The sequence below is a fragment of the Nannospalax galili genome, unplaced genomic scaffold, assembly GCF_000622305.1.
Source record: "Nannospalax galili isolate Female #2095 unplaced genomic scaffold, S.galili_v1.0 scaffold69, whole genome shotgun sequence".
NCBI lineage: Eukaryota > Metazoa > Chordata > Mammalia > Rodentia > Spalacidae > Nannospalax > Nannospalax galili.
Genome location: NW_008360297.1, coordinates 939,081 through 948,538, shown reverse-complemented (window position 1 = coordinate 948,538; position 9,458 = coordinate 939,081).

The following is a 9,458-nucleotide window of genomic DNA, read 5'->3' as shown; positions in this document are numbered from 1 at the left end:
TATATGTATATATATGCACTGAGCCCGTTTGTTGGTGTTCATGTATACCAGTGTTTAGGGCTGCCCACTTTGGGTTAGATAACCTCTCTGGGAGCTAATCACTAGAGAAAACTGATTCTCCCTCCTCTACATCCACTGATTGCCTATAGCTCTTCACCTTGAGATGGGACCCCATGAAATTTCCCCCATCCACCTTGGCATGCCATCTGGTTTTGTCATTATGCAGAACGTGTTAGACTACCATACTGTGGCAATTTCTTTGGTATAGCTTCCCTATCATGTCTTGAATGCATTAACTAGCAGGAGATGTCTTGATCTTCTGACTCTTGCATTCTTTCCCGCCCCCTTTTCTTTGATATTCCCTGAGCCTTAGGTGCATTACAGATGTGTCACTTAGGGCTGGGCACCTCACAGTCATTTATTTTCTGTGTTTGACCAGTTGTAGAATTTTTTAGTAGTTTCCATCTGTTGCACAAAAAAAGCTTCTTTGATGAGTGGTGAGAGGTACATTTGTCTGTAAATATAAGGATACATATTTAGAATACAGTCAGAAATTATGTTGGTCTATGGAATTGACAGAAGTTGGTTCTTCTCTAGGGTCTATGACCTCTCCAGCCATGTAAACTTGGCTATGTTTACAGTACCAGGAACAAATTCCCTCCCATTGAGTGAGGCTTCAAACCAATTAGACAGCTGTTGATTATCCCCAAGATAAATGCCACTGCTGCACTAGCAGATAATATTCTGGGTGGTCATTGGTCATTGTTGTGGTTTGTAGGCTTTACAGCTGGGTAGGATCATTGATTGGTTTTCTCCCTTGGTAGCTTGCATACAGTATCTTCTGATACTATGAGAGCTAATCTTCAGGGAGGAGGGCTCCAGAACAATTCCATGTTGATTGCAAGTCCTATGTCTTAAGTATGCTGTGTCTTCAGCAATAGGTTTTTAACTTCAAGTCCCAGGAGGCAATCAAGGGCTGTGACAGTATCCTGTATTATTTTGGGAGTCTCTTGGACTACCCTAACCAACAAATTTAAGAGAAGTTTTCTTTGTCCAGTACTGTGTTTTTTTTTTGTTATATATCCTTCAGCTACATACATACACACACACACACACACACACACACACACACACACACACACACACACACTCACATTTATATATGTATTTTTCAGTAGGCTTATTAAATACTATATTTTCCTTTGACTTTTCACACCACTTAAGCACTATTTATTTCCCTTTCCTCTCCCCCACTCTCTATATGTCTCTCCCTCCTCCTTCCCCAGTTAGAATATTCATTATTTCCCCATCTCCCCCTTGATAACACCTGTCTCCTACTATCCTCCTCCTTGGACTTCTCCTTTTCCCCATTGGTTCCTTTCCATTTTCCAGGCTTCTGTTCTTACATCAGAATATATTCGTACATCTGAGGATTTGGATCTATGATTCACAAAAGAGAGAGAACATGCATCATTTTTTTTTCCTGAATCTGGGCTACCTCACCTACTACAACAGTTCCTACTTCCATCCATTTACCTGTAAGTTTCATGATTTCATCTTTCTTTACTGCTGACTTAAACTCCACTGTGTAAATGTACCACACTTTCATTAGCCATTCAGTAGTTGAGAAACTTTAGGCTGTTACCATTCCCTAGCTATTGTGAAAAGAGCAATAATAAATATGGCTGAGCAAGTATCTCTGTAGTAGGATATTGAGTCCTTTAAGTATATGCCAAAGAATGGAATAGCGGGAGCATATGGTAGATCAATTTTTAGCTTTTTAAGAGTTCTCCACACACACTGATTTCCAGAGTGGCTGTGCCAGTTCTCTGTGCCACCAGCAATGAATCAGGGTTCCTCTTTCCCCACATCCTCACCAATGTTTGTGGTCATTTGTTTTCCTTGATCTTAGCCATTTTGACTGGGATAAGATGAAATCTTAAAGTAGTTTTAATTTTCATTTTCATAAATGCTAAGGAAGTAGAACACTTTTTTTTTCCTCACTATGGTCAAGCTACAGGAATGCCTAGAAAATAGAAGTGGAAGTAGAACACTTTTTAAGGAATTTTTTTACAAAAACTTTATTAAGAATTTTATATATGCATATCAAGTGCTTTGATCAAATCCATGCCCACTCCCTCCTCTCCAACACTCCCCTCTCTGAAGAGGTAGCCCTAAAATCTTTTAAGGATTAGGTACAAGCTCCAAAATATTTTTGACGTTTTTGGTCTTGGAACAGAGTATGTTGCTAACAGTCCCAAGGCCATTTTGACTTTTAGCCAAGAAACTGGCTACTTTTCTTTAGGGTTTTTTACCCTAACTGCCTAGCCAATTCCTATCTCCTATTCTTATCATGCCAGCCTCTGAAGGGGTTACCCAAATTGCCAATGGGGAATAGGGACGCAGATCACTCTGGCTTCTTCCATGCTGAACAGGGACCCAATGTGATGCAATTGGAGTACCCCGTCAGTGGGTCTACCTAAAAGACTCCCAAATTGCATAACTTATTTTGTCTCTAAGGAGAGAATAAAGTCCTTGAGTCATGAATGGGAGATTTGAAGGGGAAGTAAAGATGAGAGTAATTAGCATTACAAGTTCTAGACAGGGAACTAGAAAAAAGTCACAACAGGGCAATTTTCAAATGTTCATATGAGAGTCCATTGGAGTTTCTTGACAAGGGCTTCCAAAAGCATTCCTCTATTGGGTTCATCCACATTTTTCTTTTGTCTTCCAAGGCTGGACTAGTTGGCTGGGAAGAGTGGCTGGATATTTGGGTGTGGGTCCAGTGACCCTGCTTGGCACTCCTTTAATTAATGAGCATACCCATCAACAAGCCCAATTGTGACTATGTTTAGCGATTAGGCTCAGCCGAAGTCCTGTTGATACTAGTTATTTCATGCAGAATGGACTGCTGTATATCATCATCTTATTAAAAAGGACCTGGAATTTAAAAGGATTTGGTGTTAGGAGCCACATATGAGGGAGAACATACGTTGTTTATTTTTCTGAGTCTGTGTTACTTCCTTTAGTATAACAGTTTCTAGATCCATCCATTTACCTGCAAATTTCATTATTTCATCTTTCTTTACTGCTGAATAGAACTCCATTGGGTAAATATACCACATTTTTGTTAACCACTCGTCAGCCGAGGGACACTTAGGTTGCTTCCATCTCTTAGCTATTGTGAAAAGAGAACAGCAGCAGCAAACATGGTTGTAAAAGTGCCTCTACAATAGGATGGGTCCTTTGCATATATGCCAAAGAGTGGTATAACCAGGTCATATGGTAGGTTCATTTTCAGTTTTTTAAGAGTTCTCCACACTGTTTTCCATAGAGGTTGCACGAGTTTGGCAATCCCACCATCAGTGAATGATAGGGGTTGAACCAGTTTGCAGCCCCACCAGCAGTGGATGAGTGTTCCCCTTTCCCCACATCCTCTCCAACATTTGGTATCATTTGTTCTCTTGATCTTAGCCAGTCTGACTGGGGTAAGATGAAATCTTAAGTGCTTTTAATTTGCATTTCTCTAATTATTAGTGATGTTGAACATCTTTTAAGATGTTTCATAGCCATCTTTACTTCTTCTTTTGAGAACTCTCTGTTCGGCTCCTTAGCCCATATTTTAATTGGGTTGTTTCTTGTCTTGATTCTCTGTTTTTTGAGTTCATTATATATTCTGGATATTAAACCCGTCAGATGTGTCACTGGTGAAGATTTTCTCCCATTCTGTGGGTCTTCTGATCACTTCCCTGGTACCTCCTTTGATGTACAGAAGCTTTTTAGTTTAATGAGGTCCCATTTGTGGATTCTTGACCTTGTTTCCTGAGCAACTGATGTCCAGTTTAGAAAATCCTTTCCTACACCTATATCTTGTAAGTTACTGCCAATATTTTCTTCAAATAGTTTCAGGGTTTCCAGTTTCACATCGAGGTCTTTGATTCATTTGGAGTTGACTTTGGTGCAACGTGAAAGATAAGGATCTAGTTTCATTCTTCTACAGGTGGAGATCCAGTTTTGTCAGCACCATTTGTTGAAGATGCTGTCTTTCCTCCATTGTGTGTTCTTGGCAACTTTGTCAAATATCAGGTGGCTGAAATTGCATGTACTCAGGTTTGGATCTTCAGTGATGTTCCATTGATCCATGTGTCTGTTTTTGCACCAGTACCATGCTGTTTTTATGACTATGGCTCTGTAGTATACTTTGAGATCTGGTATAGTGATCCCCCCAGCATTGCTTTTTCTGCTCAGGGTTGCTTTGGCTATCTGGGGTCTTTTGTGCCTCCATATGAATTTAAGGATGAATTTTTCTAATTCTGTGAAGTATGTCATGGGTATTTTGATTGTGATTGCATTGAATCTGTACATTGATTTTGGTAGGATGGTCATTTTAACAATATTAATTCTTCTAATCCATGAACATGTGAGGTCCTTCCATCTCCTGGTGTCTTCCTCAATTTCGTTAATGATTTAAAATTTTCATTGTAGAGATCTTTGGTATCTTTCATCAGATTTATTCCAAGATATTTTAATTTTTTTGCAGAAATTGTGATTAGGAGCTTTTTTTTTAAATTTATTGATTTTTCTAAATTGATTTTCCTACCTGCCATTTTGCTGAGAGTGTTTATCATTTTTTCTAGTTTTCTGGTGGAATTTTTGGGATCTCTTAGGTATAGTATCATATCCTTTGCAAAAAGTGATAGTTTGACCTCTTCTCTTCCAATTAGTACTCCTTTAATTTCCTTCTCCTGTCTTATTGCTCTAGCAAAAGTTTCAAGCACTATGTTGAAAAAGAGTGGAGATAGTGGACATCCTGGTCTGGTTCCTAATTTTAGTGGGAATGCTTCCAGTTTTTCTCCATTTAGAATGATGTTGGCTGTGGTTTGTTATATATGGCTTTAATTATGTTGAGGTATGTTCCCTCCAGTCCAATGCCCTCTAGGACTTTGAACATAAAGGACATGCTGAATTTTGTCAAAAGCCATTTTTCATCTATTGAGATGACAATGTGGTTTTTGTCTTTGAGTCCATTTATATGATTAATGACATTTATTGGCTTGTGTATATTGAACCATCCCTGCATCTCTGGGATAAAGCCTACTTGATCATGGTGAATGATCTTTCTGAGGTGTGTCTGTATGCTGTTTGTGAGTATTTTGTTGAGAATTTTTGCATCTATATTCATTAAGGATATGGGCCTATAGTTTTCTTTTTGGTTGTGTCTTTACCCGGTTTGGGTATTAGAGTGATGCTGGCTTCATAGAAGGAATTTGGGAGTTCTCCCTCTGTTTCTATCATTTTGAATAACTTAAGTAGGTTGTTGGAGGTCTTCTTTAAATGTCTGGTAAAATTCTGCTGTAAATCCATCAGGGCCTGGGATTTTTTAGTTGGGAGGCTGTGTATTACTGTTTCAATTTCCTTATATGTTATAGGCCTGTTTAAACTGTTGATCTCTTCTTGGTTTAACTTTGGAGGCTCCCATGATTTCAGAAATCTATCCATTTCTTTTAAACATTCAGATTTAGTAGTGTATAGATTTTAAAAATATTCCCTTATTATAGTCTGCATCTTTTGGGTGTCTTTTTTGATTCCCCTTTCATCTCTGATTTTGTTGATTTGGATTTGCTCTTTCTTTCCTTTGGTTAACTGGGCTAAGGGTCTGTCTATCTTGTTTAGCTTTTCAAAGAACCAGCCCTTAGATTCATTGATTCTTTTATTGTTTTCTTTGTTTCTATTTCATTAATTTCTGATCTGATTTTTGTTATTTCTTCTCTTCTGCTGGGTTTGGGTTTCATTTGTTCTTGCCTTTCCAGTACCTTGAGTTGCAGTGTTAGGTCATTTATTTGGGATCGTTCCAGTTTTTTAATGTGGTCACTTAGAGCTATAAACTTCCCTCTTGGGACTGCTTTTAATGTGTCCCAGAGGTTATGTTGTGTTGTATTGTCCTTTCCATTGAATTCCAGGACTTCTTTTATTTCTTTTTTAATTTCTCCTCTGACCCACTCATTGTTTAGGAGTGTGTTGTTCAATCACTACTAGTTCCTGTAGTGGCTAGAGCTTTGTCCAGTGTTGATTTTGAGACTTTTTGCTTTGTGGTCCAATAGAACACATGGAATTATTTCAATATTTTTGTATTTGTTGAGATTTGTTTTGTGGCCCAGTAAGTGGTCAATTTTCCAAAGAAGTTCCATGAGGTGCTGAGTAGAAAGTGTATTCTTTGGTGTTTGGGTGGAAAAATTGAAAGATGTCTGTTAGGTCCATTTGATGTATGGTATCATTTAATTCAGATGTCTCTCTGTTTATTCTTTGTCCAGTTGACCTGTCTAATGGAGACAGTAGGGTATTAAAGCCCCCTACTATTACTGAGTTGGGGTTAATCTGTGTCTTAAAGTCCTGTAGTTGTGTTTATGAATTTGGGTGCTCCAGAATTTGGTGTATATATGTTAAGGATTGTAATTATCTTCTTGGTTAACTGTTCCTTTGATCAGAATGAAGTGACCTTCCTTATCTCTTCTGATTAGTTTTACTTTGAAGTCTATTTTGTCAGATATTAGAATTGCAACTCCTGCTTGTTTCTTAGTGCCATTTTCTTGGAATATTCTTTTCCATCCTTTTACCTTAAGGTAGTGCCTGTCCTTGAAGGTGAGATGGGTTTCTTGCAGACAGCAAAGAGGTGGATTTTGTTTCTTAATCAATTCTCTTAGCCTGTGTCTTTTGACTGGGAAGTTCTGTCCATTGATATTTAAGGTTATTATTTAAAGGTGTGTATTGGTTGCTGTCATTTTGATTGCTGTTTGTGTTCTTTGTGTATTTTTGTGTTTCCTAGGTTATATCTTTATTATCTTTTGTCGTCCCAAGGTATAGTTGTTTTTCTCTCTGCTCTATGTATTGCTTCAAATATTCTTTGAAGGGCTGGTTTTATGGACATGCATTCTTTCAGGCTATTCATGCCATGGAAGATTTTTCTTTCCCTCTCAACTGTAATAGACATTTTTGCTGGGTATGCTATTCTGGGCTGGCATCTATTGTCATGTAGAACTGGAAATACCTTGGTCCAGGCTCTTCTAGCTTTCATAGCTTGCATTGATAAGTCAGATGTAATTCTGATAGACATTCCTATGTGACTTGTATTTTTCTTTTGCTGCTTTCAGTATTCTCTCTTTGTTCTGTACATTTAGTGTTTTTACTATGTTATGTTGTGGGTAGTTTCTTTTCTGATCTTGTCTATTTGGTGTTCTGTGTGCTTCCTGCATTTGTATGGGGGATGTCTTTTCTTAATTTTGGGAAATTCTCTTCTACAATCCTGTTTAAGATCTGGTCAACAGCATTAACCTGAAATTCTTCTCCTTTCTCTATTCCTATAATCCATAAATTTGGTCTTTTCATGGTGTCCCACATCTCTCAAATATTCCATTCCTGTGTCTTTTTTAAATTTTCCATTCTCTTTGCTTAAGTGGTCCAATTCTAAACTTTATCTGCCAGTGTTGATATTCTGTTTTCCATTACATTCATTCTAGAGATGAGGCTTTCCCCTGTTGTTTCAAGTTGACTTATTGAGTTTTGCACTTCCTTCTTCATTTCTGCCTGAGTTTTCTTCAATGTTTCTATCTCTTTTGTGAATTCATTCAGAAGTTTATCCCTATCTTCTTTTAGCTCTTTGATTGATTTGTTTGTGTGTTCTTTAAATTTTTTGAATTCCTTGACCATGTTTATGATTGTTCTTTTAAATTCAGTGTCCTGGGCTCTGTCTAAGGGGTTCTCCTTGTAGAACTCTTCTATGGGATTGGTGGGCTTTGCTGGGGACACAGTGTTTTGGCTTTCCATTTTATTATTTTTTGTTGGGCTTTTCCATGTGAATTTCTTTTATTGTTTATGATTCTGATATGAAAATTAAGTTGAAGTATGCTTCTGTTTGTATTATCAGGGTGCCTAGATCTTTCTTTATTGGTTATGTAAAGCTGGTTGGTACAGGGTTCAGGTTCTTTCATGGTTTTTTGGAGGGAACTTATGGCTTCATATCAGCTATTTAGGGGTACCCACAAAAGCCCTATTCAGGTTCCAGTCAGGTACACTCAGGCTTCCTCCACCATGTGGAAGCAGGATCCAGGGTCTCTCGGACAGTCCTGTGCATTGTCAACCCTATGCCAGAGGGAGGCCACAGGGAGACCAGAACTCAGGACTCTCTGGAGGCCTGCTGAGCTCCCAGCCTTAGCCTACCAAACCCAGATCTACCCTGGGGCCTCACAAAATCCCAGATAGGGGGATGGTATGGTGGCAATTAGGGGAAGCTCACCACCACGTGGAGGCAGGATGGAGGGGGTTGTCAGGTTGCCCCCTTGGTTTTCAGGCCTTCTGGTATTTGGAGATCAGAGGGAAGCCAGAACCCCGCACTCTCTGGCAGTCTGCTGAGCTCTGAGCAGCTGCCTAATGGAGATTCGAACCCACCCTCTCAGGCTGTCTGCTAGGATCTCTTAAGGTATTTCTTAACCATTTTTATCTATTCTTTTGAAAACTCTCTGTTCAGATGCATAGACCACTTTTTAATTAGGTCGTATGTTTTTTTGATTCTTTGTTTTTTGAGCTCTTTGTGTAGTCTAGAAATGAATCCTCTGTCAGAGGTACAGCCAGCAAAAATTTTTGCTACTCTGTGGGTTTTCTCTTCACTTGATTGATTGTTTCTTTGGCTATATAGAAGCTTTTTAGTTTAGTGAGGTCTCATTTGTCAATTGTTGGCTTTAATTCCTGAATGAATGAAGTCCTATTTAGAAAGTCCTTTCCTACACCTATATCTTCTAGGGTACTGCCTATGTTTTCTTCTAATGGTTTCATCATTCTGAGTTTCACACTGAGGTCTTTGATCCATTTGAAGTTCATTTTTTTGTACAGATTTGGCATGGGAGTCTAATTTCATTTTTCTACAGGTCTCCAAGCACCATTTGTTGAAGGTGCTGTCTTTTCTCTAGTTTGTATTTTTTGCAATTTTAGCAAATTCAAGGTGGCTGTAATTGTGTGTACTCATGTTTGGGTTGTCTGTTTTGTTCCATTGACTGCATGTCTGTTTTTTTCTTCTTACCAATATCATGCTATTTTTATTACTATAGCTCTGTGATATAGTTTGAAATTTGGTATAGTACTTACTCTTTTTTTTTTTTTTTTTTTTTGAGCTCTTTTGCTCAAAATTACTGACCATCTGGGGTCTTTTGTGGTTCTATATGAATTTTAGGACTTTTTTTCCTATTTCTGTGGGAAAATGTCATGGGGGTTTTGACTTGGATTGCATTGAATTTGTAAATTGTTTTGATGTGGATGGTCATTTTCACAATATGAATTCTACCAATCCATGAGCACAGGAGGCCTTTCCACCTTGGGGAACCCTGCTGCTAGGGTTGTAGTCCTCCATGTCCCGATAGCTCTAAGGGGCTCCACACCATATGGAAGGACTCCCCTTCTCAGCAGGGGGT